This window comes from Cibotium barometz, chromosome 16 (genome assembly GCF_041138505.1).
Source record: "Cibotium barometz isolate CiBa-2024 chromosome 16, ASM4113850v1, whole genome shotgun sequence".
Classification (NCBI taxonomy): domain Eukaryota; kingdom Viridiplantae; phylum Streptophyta; class Polypodiopsida; order Cyatheales; family Cibotiaceae; genus Cibotium; species Cibotium barometz.
Window position 1 is genome coordinate 31184297 of NC_141061.1, and position 20189 is coordinate 31204485.

At 38.1% G+C, this 20189-nt stretch overlaps 1 non-coding gene across 1 annotated transcript; it reads left to right on the forward strand.

Annotated features, from left to right (window-relative positions):
- The first annotated feature begins 5453 nt into the window (after nucleotides 1-5453).
- TRNAV-GAC (transfer RNA valine (anticodon GAC)) lies at nucleotides 5454-5526 on the forward strand. Its single transcript has one exon. It is a non-coding gene; the product is annotated as a tRNA-Val (tRNA).
- Nucleotides 5527-20189: the final 14663 nt, after the last annotated feature.

The window sequence follows — 20189 nt, forward strand, 5'->3', positions numbered from 1 at the left end:
TATATTGATTGATAGCAAAAGCTTAAGCTCTTGTTTGCATGACATAGATTTGTTTTGTGTGGATTTCTCTTCTTGTAAGAGCACAGAAACCAACTCCTCAAACTTTAAGACATTTGGATTGTGTTTCATTATCATGAGTCTGGCAACAAAAACGCATTCAAGATAGTAGACACCAATGAACTATCAAGAGATATACTTCATTAACACTGGCCAACTGCTCCTTAAAATCCTTGATTTTTATAAGGAAACTATCCATGGAGTCTCCCTCATTTGACTACTCTTTAAAATTCTTGATTTTTGTAAGGAAACTGTCCATGGAGTCTCCCTCATTCATATGCTCTAACTCTAATTACTCGCGTAGATAAGCAACACGTGCATCATTATGTACCCAGTACAATGATGCAAGTGCATCCAAAGAATGTTTAACAGTTCTAAATGTGAGGAATGATACTCCTCTTGATTGACAAAGCAAGCAACACATGCTTGCACATCTCGTCCATCCCGCTTTGTTTGTTTTCACATAGGAGGTATGCTATTCTATGGTGGGTAATGTATTATGTGAAACTAAGTCCGTGTCTGCTGATGTGCCTTCTGTATAGCATGTTCATCAAAGGAACTGGGACATTTCTCAATACTAACCACAACATTCCATAGCCCTTTAGCTACCAATACATGCTGCATCATATAGGACCATAATGGGTAGTGCGTCCTATCAAGCTTATTAAAGGGTGTGTGTAGAAACTAGCTCTACGTTAGAGATTGTGAAAGGGAGTCCGTAATTGAGTAGGTAGCAGTGAAAAGGTGAGAAGAATCTATTGGATGAGAGAATCAAGGGTAGCATGAGTGAATATAGAAGTGTGGAGAGATTCTAGGGTCAAATGGACCAAATGGAGAGATTCTAGGGTCAAATGGAGCAAATGGTGAGAAGAATCTACTGGATGAGAGAATCAAGGGTAGCATGAGTGAATATAGAAGTGTGGAGAGATTCTAGGGTCAAATGGAGCAAATCACGGAAAAGGAAAAGGTGCCCTCCCAAATGTAAGGAAGGTGGCACAAATCAGGAAGAAATCAATGGGGAGTTGGTGGTTGGTGCCTTGTGATATAAAAGCTATAAATTGAGGCATTGGCCTAATGAGAATTCATTGGTTATTATAAATCCAAGCCTACATTATGCTATTAGCTTAATCTTGCACTAATATTATTTTAATCACTTGCTAATTGCTTGCCTAATCATGATGATTCTTGCATTTGATCCACCATAGCCCATCACTTCTTGCAAATTCAAGTTCTTGTGTGTGTATGCATACATGCATTATCAAATTAACGAATAGGTGTATGGCCTTCTCATTAAAGCCTCATTGGTTTTATTATTTTAATTTTTTTTATAACTAAGTTAAAAAGGACCTTAACTCAAGAAGTAACGCTAAGGCATTCCCATGGTAGGTCAAAAAATTGTGCAAAGTACAAGGAGTCAAGTTTGCAAGTAATGCAATACATAAAGTTCAGTGGGAGGGTTGTACTTCTTGCATGGTACCACTATGGGTGTCTAAGAGTGGATACCGCACTTCAACCCTTGTCCCTTTAAAGTTTCAACATTCTATTATTGTGTACATCACATATTTCCCCAAGGAGGGTTGTACTTTTTGCATGGTGCTGCTATGGGTGTCTAAGAGTGGATACCCCACTTCAACCCTTGTCCCTTTAAAGTTTCAACATTCTTCCCAAAGGAGTACTAGACACCTAATTATGGAATAGATTGACAATGCCAGTAACACAAAAAGGACCTTGACTCAGAATAACACAAATGCATTTCCATGTTAGCCAAAATTTTTACAAAAAGAACACATTTTCCCTTCGAATCCAATACATATATACTTTTACTCTAATATGATGCTTGTACTTTTTGTATGGTGTAGCATCTATGGGTGTCTAAGAGTGGATACACCCCATTTCAATCTCACTTTTTGCATGGTGTTACTTTGGGTTTCTAAAGGTGGACACCCATTTCAATGCCATTATCCATCTAAAGCTTAAACAACCTGTGCTATTGTGCACATCACATATCTCCTCAAGGAACTACTAGTCACCCAACACCCTAGATAAGAGTGCCAATGTCCGTGGCACATAAAAAAACATTTCAACACCATTATCCCTCTAGAGCTTAAACAACTTGCTATTGTGCACATCACATATCTCCTCAAGGAACTACTAGTCACCCAACGCCCTAAAGAAGAGTGGCAATGTCCTTGGCACATAAAACAACATTCATGGAGTCAATTTGAAGGTTGAAAACTCCACTTACCTAATTTGTCTCATGATAGACACAATGGCCCACATTCCTCTTCTATTGATGGTTAGCCTATTGTGCTCCCTCTTGACTATGAGGGCTTTTCCATTTCTTTCACCAAGTGCCATAGAAATGGGCACCTCAAAAGCTCACCTTTAGATGCTCTAGTAACATAAACACTTTGGCCTTGGGATTCATTGCCAAAAAAGGGCCGATGGGAGGTCCCTCCCCCATGGCTTCCCCATTCAGCACCCCATGCCATCTCACTCCCTCCTCAATGCAAATGATAGGTGTTGATGACTCCTAGTAGGCCCTCATGTAAAAGCTTCACTAGTTATTCTATTAAAAAAAATTGTTTAGGCAATAAAGAACCTTGACTCAAGGAGTAGCACTAACACATTCCAATGGCAATTGTGCTTAAGTACAAGGACTTTCAACAATTGAAGGAATTTCACATTTTCTCTCCAATGTTTTAGAAGTTTAGTAATGGATTTTGAGTAAAGCCTTCCACTAAGATGTTTTGCATGGGTTCTTTGGAATGGTTTACCATATATCTCCTTATATCATGGTCTTATGTGTGTGTATTCATACATACATTATCAAATTGATTGATAGGTGTATGATCTTCTCATTAAAGCTTCACTGGTTTTATTTTTTCATAACCAAGATAAAAAGGACCTTGACTCAAGAAGTAACGCCAAGGCATTTCCATGGTAGGCCAAAACATTGTGCAAAAGTACAAGGAGTTTTGCATTTTCCCTTCAAGTTTGCAAGCAATGTAATACATAAATATTTTTAGAAGTTGAGTGGGAAGGTTGTACTTCTTGCATGGTGTGCTATGGGTGTCTAAGAGTTGATATGCCACTTAACCCTTGTCCCTTTAAAGTTTCAACATTCTATTATTATGAACATCACATATTTCCTCAAGGAGTATTGATTATGGAACAGATTAGCAATGTTGTTAACTCAAAAAGGACCTTGAGTCAAGAAGTAACCCCAATGCATTTCCATGTTAGTCCAAAAATTACGCAAAAGAATGCATTTTCCCTTCAAATTTGCAAGTTATGCAATACATATATACTTTTAGAAGTTCAATGTGTGTTGTACTTTTTGTATGGTGCAGCAGCTATGCATGTCCAAAAGTGGATATTCCAATTAAACCCCACTTTTTGCTTGGTGTGATCCTCTAGGTGTGTCAAAGGGTGGAAACCCCATTTTATCCCTCTAAAGTTAAAACAACTTGCTATTGTGCATCACATATCTCCTCAAGGAACTACTAGTCACCCAATGCCTCACATATCTCCTCAAGGAACTACTAGTCACCCAATGCCTTAGAAAACAATGGCAATGCCCTTGGTACACAAAAAAACATTCATGGAGTCAATTTGAAGGTTGAAAACACCACTTACCTAATTTGTGTCATGATAGACACAAAAGCCCACATTCCTCTTCTCTCAATGGTTAGCCTATAATTGTGCTCCCTCTTGACAATAAGGGTTATCCCATTTCTTTCACCAAGTGCCATAAAGTTTGTGCCACAAATTTGAGCACCTCAAAAGCTCACTACTAGATGCTCTAGTAACATAAACACTTTGTCCTTGGGCTTCATTGCCAAAAAAGGGCTGATGAGAGGTCTCTTGCCCATGGCTTCTCCACTTGGCAAAGGACAGGTGGTGATGACCCCTAGTAGGCCCTCATGTAAAAACTTCACAAGTTGTTCTATTTTCAAAAAAAAAGTTTAAGCAAAACAAGATCTTGACTTAAGGAGTAACACATTCCCATATGGCATGCCAAACAATTGTGCTTAAGTACAAGGACTTTCAAAATGAAGGAATTTCACATTTTCTCTCCAATGTTTTAGAAGTTCAATAATGGATTTTGAGTAAAGTCTTCCACTATAGACATTTTTTTTAATGGGTCTTGTGTGTGTGTGTGTGTGTATGCATACATGCATTATCAAATTAACTAATAGGTGTATGGCCTTCTCATAAAGCTTCATTGGTTTTATTATTTTAATTTTTTTTATAACCAAGCTAAAAAGGACCTTGACTCAAGAAGTAACGCTAAGGCATTCCCATGGTAGGCAAAAACATTGTGCAAAAGTACAAGGACTTTTGCATTTTCCCTTTAAGTTTGCAAGTAATGAATACATAAATATTTTTTTGGGAGGGTTGCACTTATTATTACAGATATCTCCTTATATCATGTTCAATATCTTGGGTCCTGTGTGTGTATACATACATGCATTAGCAAATTAAGTAATAGGTTATGACCTTCTCATTAAAGCTTCATTGGTTTTATTATTTTAATTTTTTTCATAACCAAGCTAAAAAGGACCTTGACTCAAGAAGTAACACTAAGGCATTCCCATGGTAGGTTAAAAAGGACCTTGACTCAAGAGTAATGCTAAGGCATTCCCATGGTAGACCAAAACATTGTGCAAAAGTACAAGGAGTTTTGCATTTGCCCTTCAAGTTTGCAAGTAATGCAATACATAAATATTTTTAGAAGTTCAGTGGGAGGGTTGTACTTCTTGTAGCTATGAGTGGATACGATAGTGCTGAGGACACACCTTCGCCTCAACACTATCTCCCATGGGGTCATAAAGACCCCTTAGGCATGGGATCAATAGTGGGGCGGCTGGCGACACGCGGGGGATAACAGGGGCCGTCTGATCTCCGGTGCCTTTTGTAAACTTGGCATTTTTGTAAACTCAGGTGCTAGCGGGTGGGGGACAACGGGGGCCATCCGATCTTCGACCCTTGTTAGCCCCGCTCGCGTGCCCGGCACTGTTGATCCCATGTCGAAGGGGTCTTTATGACCCTGTGGGAGATAGTGTTGAGGTCAGCACCTAGCCCTTGGGCTAGATATTGTAAATGAGTGCATGGCTATTTGGGCTAGACAATGCTAAAAAAACGGTAGTAGATTTGTACCTAGGAAAGGGTTAATAAAAACTTGCTAAGATTTTAAGTAGCCATTATTTTAAGACATCTATATTTGCTCTTTTCGCTCCTGTCCATTTCTGAGGTGAGATGATGATAGTGTTGAGTTTTGGACATTTTGGCAGCCTTTTAGAGTGGACCCGATGGAAGTAACAGATAAGACTTGCTTGACGTGGAAGATGTACAGGCCTTCAAACCCTGCACGGCACGCCTCTGGCGTGAAGGGGGGTGTAGCTCATTCGGTAGAGCACTTGCTTGACGTGCAAGATGTACAGGGTTCGAAACCCTGCATTCCCAGCCGTGAGGCCTATTTTTGGAACTCCCGGAAAAAGAATATATAAGCTGTTCAAATATTCACCAAATTTTTTCCATTGATTTACTTTATGCATTCCATCTTGAGGGAACCTTCCCTTTTACTTCCCTACTATTAGGGAATCTTCCTGTTCTCTTCATGTTCTTTCTATTCTTCCTATAAATCTTTTAATTCCCTCCTTGCTCTTTTTCTCACCTTCTTAGTACCGCTTCTCTTCCTTGGGTCTTGAGGGATATTTTTGGCGAAGGTGCCCTAGCTCCCTTTTTGAGTGTTGCATCTCCTCCCTCTAGACATTGAATGAAGTAGGCAACTATGCCCATGAATGGAGTCTAGTTGAGATTGTTCCTCCACATTGTTCTTTCCTTTGTCATGCTTCATCGATCTGTTGTGTTCATCTATGTCAGTCAACTGGGATAGGACTTGCACCTTCTTCCTCCAAACAAGTAGAGGCTCTTGTAGCTTTTTGTTTAGAATCACCTTTACCTTGCTAGGTCTATTTTCTACTCTTGGCCTGCTCTGTTGTGGTTGACCTTTGCTAACTTTATGCTCTTGGCCTTCATTTCCTCTAGCTTTTAGATTCTCTTTGTTGGTGGTATCCAAAACCTAGTAGTATCCATATGCTATAGAGTGGCCTTAGGTAGCAAATAGGGTTGTTCCTTGTAGTTCTTTTGTCACTGCCACCCGGTCAAGACTCACTGCTTCAGTGGTTCTAGACCACTTAGATGGCATCACCTAGCCAAAATAGCAGAATTTGCCCAAGAGAGTAAGGGGTGGGAATTTCCCATACTAATTGCATTTTGGCAGAAATTCTAGAAGTTAATCTAGATAACTAAAGTGAAAAACCAATAATTTAGACAATAGAATGTAGATCACCTTCACTCTAAAGGCTTGGTGGTAGCTAGCATATGCTCTCTTAGTTCATTAGTAGGTATCATGTCCATCATAGTACTGGTCCACATCACCAGCTCCTTGCCTTTTTCCCCTCTTTCCTATTCTACGGTGGCTTTCTTGCCTTCTAAAAGCCTTTAGATTATTTTCTTCTCTAGATTTCTAGCTTGCTATTTTAGTTCTTTGTTCTACTCCTTTAGCTCCTCCTAGAGAGGTTACCCCATTGATTTTTTACACTTCGTCTCTAGTGCTTTCTTGTGTTTGACCAAATTTTCTGATTTCCCAGCTTTCCTCATCACCCTCTTCTGGCTGATCACCCCTATTCACTTGTCTTCCTTCTTATAAGGGATTATGTGGATTCATAGGTGGGTGTGGGTGCTTCCATAATTTCTTTCAATTTGTGTATATATTTTGCCCACACGCCCTTCAGTTCCTCCTACTTCTCTTCACATTCCTCCATTTTGATTACATCTAATTTGTATAATTCAGCACAGGTGTCGAGGCTTCATATATTGCCAATATGGCCTCTACCTTTATGAGCCTAATTTTGTCTTTATTGGCTTTTATTTGGATGTGCTTGACTACTTCTAGGCAGCATGGCTTTAGTCCTCTGTTGTTCTACTGCTACCTTTGGAGTAGCTTCCTCTAATCTCTCCTTGATCTACCTTATTTCTTGTTCCTACCTAACCATTGTAAATTTTAAGGATCCTATTTATTTTTCTAAGATTTTGTTGGTTTCCTTTAAGCCAACATTTGTCTTAGATGCTTTGGTGATGTTGCAACTTAGGAGTAGTAGCTCCTTATGGTCTTCCTCTACTTTTGCCTCCCTTTTAGGGCATCTTTGAGCCTCTGGATCTCTTCAGGACATCTTTGAACCTCTAGATCTCTTTGGGATCTTTTGTTATATACATCTATAAAAAATCTAGTTCCCCCTAAGCCCACTATGTATCCACTTTTTCTCGGAACCTCATAGCACGACTTTGCTGAAGGTCGATATAGCTTTGGTCATTGTTCATTATGGCAAGGGTAGAGACACTTCTAGTTTTTTGATGGTTTCAAGGGGATCCTTTGTAGCTCTCACACTTCCTCTTTTAATATAAAAATTATTTATGCATAAACATAAACATAAATGCATCTAAACATCATTATAAACCCTAAAATAAAGTATTAAGAAAGAGGGTTAACATCTTCACTAAAGAATCATCTTCTTTAGTGAATATGTTAACCCTCTAAACATCATTATAAACCCTCTAAACATCACTAAAGAATCATCTTCTTTAGTGAAGATGTTAACCCTCTAAACATCATTATAAACCCTAAAATAAAGTATTAAGAAAGAGGATTAACATCTTCACTAAAGAATCATCTTCTTTATTTAAAAACCATGATTTAAGAGATAACCATGAAAGTAGCATGCTTCCAAGCATGTGGAAGAGAAGAGAAGAAGGAGATTCATCCTTCATGGATGGATTATCTTCATTCTAAATATGAGTATTAGTCATAAATCATGACCATAGGCATGAAATATTAGCATATAAACCAACTCCACATGGTTTAAGAGAACAATGGATTAGAGAGCTTTCAAAACATATGGAAGAGAAAAGAAGAACTCCTAATGCTTAAGAAAGAGATTAAACATCTGCTTAATCCATAAAATAAGACTTAGAGAAGAGAATCATGCATTTATATGCTTCTAAAGCATGTAGAGGAGAAGAAGAAAGTATAAACATCATTGTTTAGGCTTACCCTTGATGTGAGCTTGGTTCTTGAGCTTGTAAGGAGATGTGTAGTCCTCAAGGAAGAGGCTTGGCCACCAAGAGAAGAGGATAGTCTTCAAGATAAGAAGAGGCTTCAAGAGAACAAAGATTGCCTTCAAGAGAGGGTTCATCTTCAAGAGAAGAGGCTAGACCACCATGAGAGGATTAGCCTTCAAGAGAAGAGAGGTTTAGTGAAGCACCAAAGCTCCACAATGGAGAGGCAAGGAAGAGGAATTACACTAAAATGAAAATTACACTAAATTGGAAATACACTAAGATGAAAATACAAAGGAATGGGGGTGTATTTATAGGTGAGGGAGGCCTCCAACCAAGTCCACCAACCGGGATCTAGAGGCTTCCAGCTTCAATTTGATCCAATTTGGACAAGTTTTGGGTTAAGCCCACTTTTTGATCTAGTTGAGATGAAATATCCCATGCTTTTAGAGTATTTTTGAATTAAAAAATGGAGGTTTGATGGGACTTCTAGGTGCCTTCTTGAAGCTTGCTTCCCACTCCATATAGGTGTCAAAAGGCTCCTCCCAAGTCTTCTTAACATATTAGAAGCTCATGACTGCGATATCTTCACCTTATGTGGGTATTTCTTTAATATTTTCTTGTGGGTAATTCTAAATTTTCCTATTTTTCTTTTAATCCTATTTTCCAACCTTATTGGATAAGGATATCATATTTTTAAATTCAAAATAAGGCTTAGAACTTTGAACTAGAGGTCTCCTTGGTCCACCCACCGTCCAAATCTAATGCAACTTAGAAATTTCAAACTAAAATTCTGTTTCAGAAGGACACCTCCTATTGGCTGGAAGAGAATACTTATCCAAAAATATTTCAAATTTTTATTACTTCTCTCTAGAATATTTTCTCTCTCTAGGCTAAAAACAATGCCTTTTTGCATTTTGAAAAGGGGATGATCATTGGGGACCAAAAGGAGAACTTACACATCTTTAGGAGCTAGGGAGGAATCTTATAGGGTCTGTGCAAGGAGTGTAAGACCTCCTTGCACTCAGTGCAAGGAGGTCTTACACTATTTGGTATGTATTGGGGCACTTCCGTTCTCTGGGTCTGTTCTGTCTCTAGCTTCTTGCTTGGTTGGTTGCTTGACTTGTTGTCTCCAAAGTTAAACTTCCTCTTCTAAGGCATTCCAATAGTGGTAGTTGATGTTTGACTTATAGTTGGCTTGGGTGGCAAAGGTTTTATCCCTATGGGCTCAATATGATCTAGCTTTGACATGTTTTTCTCTCCCTAGTACATCTTGTTTCTCACATGGCATTCTAGCTTTGTTCGGCCTTCATCTGTAATATGCTTTGCTAACTCTTATTCTCTGTTCTTGTATTTTCTTATGCAGTATGCTTAGTCAACTCTTGTTTCTTTGTTCTTATGTCTTCTTCTGTGCTCCTCTGTTCTTGTTTCTTCTTCTATAATATGCTTGGCAAACTCTTGTTCCTTTGTTTCTACCTACTCTTCTCGAATTTCTCCTCCTTGGAACAGAGCCTTAAGATATCCTCCAATCTTTGTTTTGCTATTCGGCTTTGTTAGCTTATCCATCTCATCCCTTTAATTATTGCACATAATTTCTATTGAGGCTATTTTGGATCCTCCTTCTATTGCCTTCACTAATCCATAGTTTTTCATGAAACTCATTTTCTTATGTCATCATATGGGTTGCCTATGATTTTTTACTCTTTGGCTCTTCCTTTCAACTGCCTAAACTGTTAGATGAGATCATCCTCGTCTGTTGCCTTGATTTCAATCTCACCCTCCATGGGGATCATGAACACTTATACTACATACATCGGTGTGAGAACTTCACTTTCTTGCCATATGGCAATTTCATTGTGTTTGATTTTTGTAACTTGGCTAGTTGTCTCTCTACATGCAAATTGACTTGTAGTTCCTCCCATGGTAGATCAATGAATTCTTTCTCTGTAGCCATTTAGCATGCCTTTGCCTTATTTGGGGATAACACAAGTCAAGTGTTTGAATTTCACCATCTTGTTGGGGTAGCCACCTGGATTGTTTGATGATAGAGAGTAGGGGATACAGATAACAACAGTTGCTAAGAATAGTAACACTAACAAGATCAAAGTGAGTGAAGGGCACTGTGCGGTTCATTCACCTAACTTAAGAGGAGGCTGCGATTACTAACAATCATCAGTAAAACTATTGGTGCGTTCTTCAATGACTCCCTGATGAGTATCATCAAGATCATCATGATTGAGCACAGCCTTTGTTTCCTTTGTATTTTTACAAAAAAAGGCAAAAAAAAGAAGAAAAAGAAATGATGAGGGGGTAATGGTGATCATTTATTAATGTCACCTCTCTATCCTTTTCATTATGCTCACTATTTATGGCCATTTTGTTTTCCTTATGCTCACTATTTATGGCCATTTGCTTTTAGCATTATTGGCATTGCTAACCCCACAACTAGTTGTTCTTCTTCCATGATTACATCAATCATGAGCACCTCATTTAGGATCTGGGCTACTACTCTTGATCGTGATCTTCTCTTTTTTGACTTGAATTCCTATGTTTTATATAGATCCATTCCATGATATGACTTTAGCTTATAACCATCTACTGTATTTGGTAGAGTCTTGACTTGAATTCCTGTGTTTTATATAGATCCATTCCATGATATGACTTTAGCTTATAACCATCTACTGTCTTTGGTAGAGTCTTGTGCCATCCACACTTTCTAATTCAAACGTTCTTGTGCCCATTTTTCTACAGATTTTATATGGTCTACACTTTCTTGGGTGTGGTGTCCCATCCTAGAATTGAACAATAGGAGTGCATTGCTTCCTTAAAGATTTTAAATTTTAAGTTCTTGTCCACGTAGATATTTCTTCTCTTTTGAACCACTTTAGCTGTAAATAGCCTTTTCTCTTCCAATTTTAGAAGGGTTTTTATTCTATGCATCCCTGATTCATTCGTCGGAGGTAGCCTTTTCTGCTATATCTACTCTAAGGCTTGGGATTAGGAACTCCATGGGCACATGTTCACCAATTTGAGAATAGTTGAGCCTTGCAAGATAGAGAGAAGAAGAGGAAGAATTCAAGGGTATTCTTGACTTGCATCCCTAGCAGAGCAACCCTCTCTTGTGGATGAGAGCTAGACTCCTCAACCTTAGTATCTCCCTTATTGTCATACAAGGAAGCTTTGCAAATGGGTGGGGAGAAAAGAGAGAGAGAGAGAGAGAGAGAGAGAGAGAGTTATTAAAAGCTCAACCTCTACTTCAAAGCCTAGATGAGCATGAGAGAGAGAAGGAGCGAGAGAGAGAGAGAGAGTTATTAAAAGCTCAACCTCTACTTCAAAGCCTAGATGAGTGAGAGCATGAGAGAGAAGGAGCGAGGGAGAAGGGGAGAGAAGGAGAGTGTTAAAGGTATATATTTTATCATATTTTTGATGAATTAATAATCGTAGAAAAATATGCTGGATGTGTGTAGGAATTGGCTTAATGGAATGTACAAATGTACACAAAGTTATTTCATGTGTAAAGGCCCATTAGCATTTATATTTGGGATTATATTTGGGACAAAGGTTTTTATATGTATAAACCTTAGGAACTTTCATATGGTTATTAATATATAAAGCAATACCCAAAAGTGGGAAAAAGCAAGCCCAATTTGTACACACAACTATTGTTAGCTCCTTGGGCTATTTTTATGAATACAATTCTCTAAATACTCAAGTAGTGGAAGTGGACCTACACACATGAGGGGGGGAGATTGCACCCAATCTTGTCTTTTGTGGTATTTTCTATCCCTAACTCTTGTTTTGCAAATTTATTGATTTTTTACTTTATTCAATTGATATTCAATTTTTAAAAGTGTTGAGCATGAGATAATTGATGAGTTGTTTTAATTAAATCAATTCTTGCAAGTTTCTTTTAAATTCTATCTTCCTAGAAAATTAGATCAGTGGAGAGGAGGGTCAAAGCTAGTGGATGTGGACAGGGGAGATCAAAGCTAGTGGACATGGGGAGGATCAAAGCTAGATCTAGGAAGATAGAGACAAGAATTGAAAGATTAAAAGCTTAATTCAAAGGTTTTTCAAGAGTTGTATTATCGAAGGGGCAAAGACCAAAGGTTAAGGGAAGGGTGGCACACCACTCTCCACAAAACCATAAACCATGAAACCATATTCAAGCCTAAAAGTGGTTTTATTCCAAGCTCAGCCTCCCTCAAATCCAACCGTGTGGATGGATTGACCATACCCAAAACCCACTTCCCCACTCTTAGAATTTCAGAGGACTGAAAAATCCATAATGGAGGGAGGAGGTTTATGTAAGTAAAACTCTTTTTCGAATTCCCCTTTTTCTCCTTTTCTTTCTTAATTATGCACTGAGCGCTAATTGATTTTACCAAAGCTTTTATATATATATATATATATATATATATATAATTTTCCCTTCCCTCCATTTATCACTTTGGCGACGGGGCGGCAGCCATCTCAATAGGAGGGCGTGGCAGTTTCTCTTCGACGGCGGCGCGCAGCACGACTTGGAATTTTTTTTCCTTCTCCTCTCCGAAACACGCGTTGCACGGTTGACTGTTGATTTCTTTTTATAGCGCGAATCAAAAATTTTGATTTTTAACCCAATTTTAGAGTGCTTACCTCTAGCCCCAAATATTTTATCTAGTGTGTTCCATGGATCAGCAACATCCTGAGCATCAGTTATATGATGTATATAGTTACACTAAGTCCTAAAGCTATAATAGCCATAGCTTTTTCATCTTTTAGCAACCATTCTCCCTCTCCTTATCTAGTGGAAGGTTTCTTGTCTTTACCATTTACAATTGACCATAAACTCTTTTTCATTAAGGTGAATTTTATCCTCACCTGGCATATGTGAAATCCCGTGCCGTTGAATTTATCCGTTTGAAGTGCGGCCATGGGTGGTCTTATTGCTTGGCTTTAAAGCATAAGGGAAGTGTCTAAAATCCCTTAATAGAAGCAAAAGTAGCAGAAACAAGTCATTGAATGATTCAAATAGCTAGTTTTGATAGCTAATTTAGAAATCAAACTCAGCTAGCTGACTTAAATAGTTGACTCTAGACTCTGACTCAGGCAGCTGACTCCAAAATCTGACTTAAGTAGCTAACTCAGAGAGCTGACTCTGCTAGTTGAAAGGTGACATAGTATTAGTAGGTCACCAAGTGATAGGGCATCAACAGGTCATGACATGTGATGTGGCATCAACCGGTCGAAAAGCTCACATGGCATTAGTAAAGCAGGAGCTTACATGGAATCAGTAGGTCAGAAGATATACCTTAGTAAACCCTACAAAAAACATAAATTCAAAAAAAAAAGACTGTCATCATCAGCAGAGCAGCCAGCAGGTTGTTGGCTATCAGTAGTGTCCAAAGGGCTGTGTCCTAGAGCACCAGTGGTGCTAGCAAGAGCTGATACCATGAAAAGATATAGGGGGGAATAGAGCTTGAGATCTTACAACCAAGCACACACACACTCACACAAACCCTAGAAGAGAACGTACAAGGTGAGAGGCTGAAAATTCTTCTTCTTCTTCTTCTTCTTCTTCTTCACACAACAAAAGAGGTCTACAAAGAAGATAAAGTGACTAACACACATAACAGAGTATATACAAGCAGTCCATAATGTAAACACGCTAAGTGGAGTGGGTAGGTGTGGGTAGGTGTGAACTAGTCGGTGTAGTCCAGCTGTAGAATCTTCGGCGAAGATATGTCGGTGCCAGCTATACCAAACCCACTAGTGATGTAAATGTCGAATGGTCATGCAGGCAACTCGTGAGTGTCATCTCATGTTGAGCTTGACATCTTAACAACCTTACCTTCTCCACGCCAAATATTGGAAAGAATACTTCTATGACCCAAGTACGTCATAGTTAGGCCAATCTATTTCCTAATCACTCTTCAAGAAAGAGTTGGAGAAGAACCTAAATCTATAATTCAACCTCTCGTAAATACCTCCACCTCGGCCACCGTCCTCCATGAGGACTGGATGCTTCGCACCATGCACAAGTTCATCCAAGATTATGAGATAAGTTGCCTGACCCTAACATGGTCATCACTATTCACTTTTGTTTGCCTCATCATCATACTACTGGTGGACTTTCCATATTGGCACACTTTTAATGAAGGTCTCCAAGGCATGGGCTTTGCATCAACAAAGGCCCCACTCTTTGACGATAGATACTAGGCTCTACTACAAGGGACTCCGATGGATGCAAGGCTGGCCAGGTCCTTACCTTCAAAGACATGTTTCAGACTGCCTTCTCGACATCCTACAAAGCTTTCCACCACACCACCCACTATATGAAGTCCCAGTTTGACTTCTATCAAAACTTCAGTAGCTTCTACCACTAATTCCTATTGACCTTATTGTGCCAATTCCAAGGGCAGAACCGTGATTAGGGAAGGTTCACGTTGGCTAGCATTACTCCAAATGTGTGGCAACAGTTTCCAGCCATACTTTTTGTACTGCACAATGCGCTCCATGTAAATGATTACGGGAAATATTTGAGCTTACAACTTGCGTAGTGTTGGAAGATAATCAAAGCTGAGCTTATGACTTGTGTAATGCTAGTAATATATACTTAGACTAGGAAATTAGCCTAGACTAACTTTTGGGCCCTTGGACATTACTTGGGCGGTTGGGCATTGTAAATATAAGTCTTATATATAAGAAATTTTGACTAATGAGAAAAGACATAATCCATTATCACAATTGAGTTTGAGTCTCTTGTTCTTGCGATTGATGCTTGCTTATATGCTTTCTCTTCTTTGTTGCATGCATGGTTGAGAATTGTGTGGGTGAGTGATCATGTGTTAATACAAGTACTCTTCTCCCTCTCTCTCTCTCTCATGGATCTAATTTTCTAGGAAGATAGAACTTAAAAAAAACTTGCAAGAGTTTATTTAATTCAAATAACTCATCAATTATCTCATGCTCAATACTTTTAAAAATTGAATACCAATTGAATAAAGTAAACAAAAATTAAATTTGCAACAACAAGAGTTAGGGATAGAAAATACCACACAGGACAAGATTGGGTGCAATCTCCCCCCTCAAGTGTGTAGCTCCACTTCCACGACTTGAGTATTTAGAGAATTATATATATAAAAATAGCCGAAGGAGCTAATAATAGTTGTGCGTACAAATTGGGCTTGATTTTTTCCACTTTTGGGTATTGCTTTACATATTAACAACAACCATATGAAAGTTCCTAAGGTTTATACATATAAAAACCTTTGTCCCAAATATAAATGCTAATGGGTCTTTACACATGATATAACTTTGTGCACATTTGCACATTCCATTAAGTTGATTCCTGCACACATTAAATCAAACATATTTTTCTATGATTATTAATTCATCAAAAATTTGATAAAATATATACCTAGAACAATCCTCCCGTTTGAGGAAGCAACTATCCTCAGTTGTGTAGAAGATAATGTTGTAACAACAAGATGATGCTCGTAGCTATCAATGTCATAACCCGCAAGGAAAAATCAAAGGTTCCTATGGAATATCATAAACAAACTCAGAGGTTCATTAACCAAGCATGGCTGAGAGGCACAAAGGCATGGCTCAGAGTCTTGGGTGAACATGGGTTGTAACAATAAAAACTCGTGCGACACCACCTAAATTGGTGGTCCTCGCACTCATCATCAAATCACACATGCACAAAATAACCTATCAACATGAAAGGTTATAGATGACATAAAATTATAATACATGATTAACAAAAATGATCACCATCTTCACACCACCACTCAATCCACCAACCGTACGACACCTCAATCGGTACTCTCGTATAGTGCAACACCTCAATCAGTACGCTTGCACATCTCATACAGGTGCAACACCTCAATTGATACCCTCGCACATCTCGTTGGCTATACTCATAGACACTATCCATGTTAGTTAAACAATTAATTGAACACATCAATTAATCCCATTGTTGTCTTGAGATATAAACAACCCATAAGTATTCAAATCATAGCCACACACATGTTTGCTAGGCGTAAGTAACCAAGGAACCACCCCTCCATACAAACCAACTGGAACAAGCATTGGAGGTTCACAAGCATGCTATATACGGGGTCCCCAATATACAGTTGTGTAAATGCATAAGAGGATGGCTTCATGATTGGTGTGGAAGACTAGATCTACACATAATGCATATGCAATGAACCAATCAAATGAATGTATGTAAAACGAGTCTAAGTGTCCCATACCACAGAGGTGGATTGCACATATTCACATAGGATGGTAAAAGATAGAATACATAAATGTGTCTGGAGTAAGTATATGAAACCAATCTGATATGTGTCTGTAAGTATATAAAACCAATCTGATGTCCCATACCACTAGATTAATTTCGTACATCATTCCTTCATAATAGAAGTTTGAGGCGGACTAGCCAATTCCCTCTGAAACTTAAATTCTGACACAAATTTTCTTTATCTTGAAATTTTATTTAGGTTATTGAAGTTGAATTAATCTTAATGTTGAATCTATGGTTTATTAATTACGTTCTTAGGTTACAAAAATATTATAGAGATACTTATGAATTTTTTTTACAAAAGGAAGTGAATATATGCATACCTCCATCATTGTGATGTTATTCCCCTTCAAAACAACCCAATTTGTAAGGCCTTAATCTATTAACAAATTCAATTGACATGAGAGTACTATGATTGAATAAAAGTAATCAATCTGGGGGGATTACTATGACTAAATAGTGTTCAACAAAACTTGGTCTTTCAAGACTCTTCATTTCCTTGAACCACTCACCACATAACTTGTCATGTGGTTTGAAGCACCTAAATCAACATACCATACATCATCCTTACATGCTGCTACATCATTTCAAGACACAGCATTAACCACATGTTGCATAACAAACAACCGCTCATTATCCTCATTATTTTTTCTAGAGGATGTATAGTTGTTTTGCCGCACTTTTCCATTTCACATGTCACTTTGCTTCTTATAGCAATGTGCATGCACGTGTCCAGGCTTACCACAATAAAAACAGCCTCATGTATCATTATATTACCTTTATCACTTACCATGACCTTGTTGACTCCCCCTGTCTCTAAACTAGCCTCTACCACGCCTGTGTGTTGTTGTTTACGAATCCTGGGACTGTTGCTACTGCTGACCATAATTCTGATTACCTGTTCGGCCACCACCTTGGCCATGTCTACGACCTCTACCTCTTCCTCTACTGAACTTGTGTAGAAGGCATGCTGCTCTGAGCTGTTTTTGTTTCGTGAAGACTGTTGATCTTCACGTAAATTCTTCTATTCAATGATTATCATTGACACCAAATCTGTGAAGTTAGGAATGTTCTCCTGAGTTTGAATAGACATCTTGAATGCCTTGTATTGTGGCCCGAGACCACGTAGACACACTTCCACCTGATCATCATCATCAATAGAAACACCAATTAATGCAAGGGATTCCACAATGCCCTTGATCTTCAAGGCATAATCATTCACATGCATATTTTTCTTCTCCACAGTATGAAGCTCATTCTTCAACTGAATCTTTCGTACCTTGGTGTTGGTTACATATAGCTTCACCAAGGTGTCCCATACCTCCTTAGGTGACTTGGAATCTTGTATATGCCTAATCATGGTTTCCTGTATACTAATAGAAAGCCAATACATGCATTTCTTTGCTCCTTAATTCTAATCCTTGAATTCTTTTACATCTGTAGTAGTTGGATTAATCTTCGGTATCTCTGGTGCCTCCTCATGTTCACCTTCAATGTAGTCCCAATAACCTTTTCCCATCAAAAAATTTATTAATCTAAACCTCCAAGCATGGAAGTTGTTCTTATCAAGCTTCTCTGCAAAAATCTGGTTTATTCCATTATTCGACATCTTGTCTGCAACACAAGTTTACCAGAAACAATACTCTTGTTTGACCTACACAAACTGCATTCTTTACAGGCGGTACTATACTGCACCCAAAATGTCACAACTAGTGATCTCAATTTGCATACATACACCAAATGGCATCTTTGAGGCCTATTTGTAGTACACATAGTGTCTTCTCAACCAATCGCCCTTCTTGCAGTTCCAAAAACAGAGTTCTGTAGAGAATCAAAACTTACCCATAGTGCCCGTGAATTGAAAAACAGAGGTCGAGACGTGTCCAAAACGCGTATTCGGCCCAAAAAATAGGGTCCAATGGACAGAATAGCTACCTTGTAGCTTTGCTCCTATGAAGAAAGCTCCTCAATCGGAGTTTGTTTGTCGGTTCCTCCCGAAGAGCTCTCGACAAGCGTGTAGTAGCCAACATGAAGGGGGAAGCTCTTACCCTCGTATCGCTTCCTATGTTTCTCTTGCTTGCCACTCCATTTTTGGACAGATTTGTTTCTTAACGTTAACATAAGCCCAATTAAAGCTTAATGCTAAAACACATATAAATATACTAACTACCTTTATTTATTACCTTCCCCCTTATGCGTTGTCCTAGCTATTGCCCTTCTGTTCAGAAGTTTCCTTTAAATAACTTTGAAATAAAGCTTTAAACCTTAAAAAGCTTTAGCTATACTTAATTAAAAAACTCAAACCCTTTAATAAAACTTGTTTGAAAGCTTATGTTAAGCTTTATTATAAAGCTTTGACCACAACAAGTAAAGGTCTATACCCTCCTATGTTAATCTCTACGCGAGGCTCGCTATACTTGCTATAAAAGCGCTTTCGATATAAGCATTGGTTACAACTTTTCTCAAAAGCTTTAAAATTTTGGAAATAAAGCTTTAGACTTTGGAAACCAAAATCTTTCATGAGATAAGCGTCTCAGAGGGTTTAACGAACAGTATATTGAAACTTTTACAAAGCTTATAAATCATCCACTATATAAGCTTTAAAAAGCTTATTATTCTCACCCTCACAAGGAACAATTTTATCTAAAAGTTATAAAGGCTTTAATTTAAATTTTAACTGAACTTTAGACCCCTCAAACACCTTGTCCATAGTTTAACTAAAATGACCACCTTCTTGTTTTATTCTTTCCTTATTTTATTAACTTTCAATATTTTCTAACCATGTTTAATATTGAAGCATAGCATAAACAAAGTATAATTTAAATTTATGTTTCTTGTTTAATCGTTTTAAAATTTTTCTTGTTGTAGTTTATGAAAACATTTAAGAGAACTTTACCTAGAATTTTCAATAACATGCTTTTATTCACATGTTAGGAATTTGAGATAAAGTTCTACTATCTTAGGTTGGAGTCAACCTCGACAATGGCTAATCAACCCTCGATCTAACCACTCCTATTGGCCCTTAGAGAAACTTCTAAACCGCATATCTATCTTTTGGTAGAGAAACTCATCGATTACGAGCCTCCCCCTTGGTTCTTCTTTGAGGGATGGACATCTATTACCCTATGGATGCATGGAATCGTTTGGGATTCGACTACGAAAGTTGTGGACTTTAACATCACGGTGTTGACCCATAATGCCTTTCGTAATGCTTTATCTAAATTGCACATTATATATTTTTTCAACATGGTATCCAAAATTCGTATCCATGTCCCTAGCTTTTTGGCAGCATTTTCGATAATAGCTATCACTAACCTTCTGAACACTTTTCCCTGTCATCTTTTTAGATTGCATGAGAAGGGCTCTTGGCACCCTTGGCCCTAGACAAAAGATGTACTTAAATTTATTTTGTTTTGAATTATAGACTCTAGTAATTATGTTTTTCTTTTCATTATTTTACAATCAAGATTGTTAAAATTGTTATTAGTTTCCCATTGTATTTATGTCTATATTCAAATATTAGAAGTATTCAACCCTCAAAACTCTCCAAGAGAGACCAAAAATTAGTTGTAAAACATCACACCAACTACACTCAGGAAGTTCTCATGCCAAAAATTTTGTGTTTATAGCATTATGACTTGACCATCACCTCATGATCCTCACCCACCTTCGGAGCTCTTACGACTCATGGAAGAATGTGCCTGCCTAGTGTATTTGT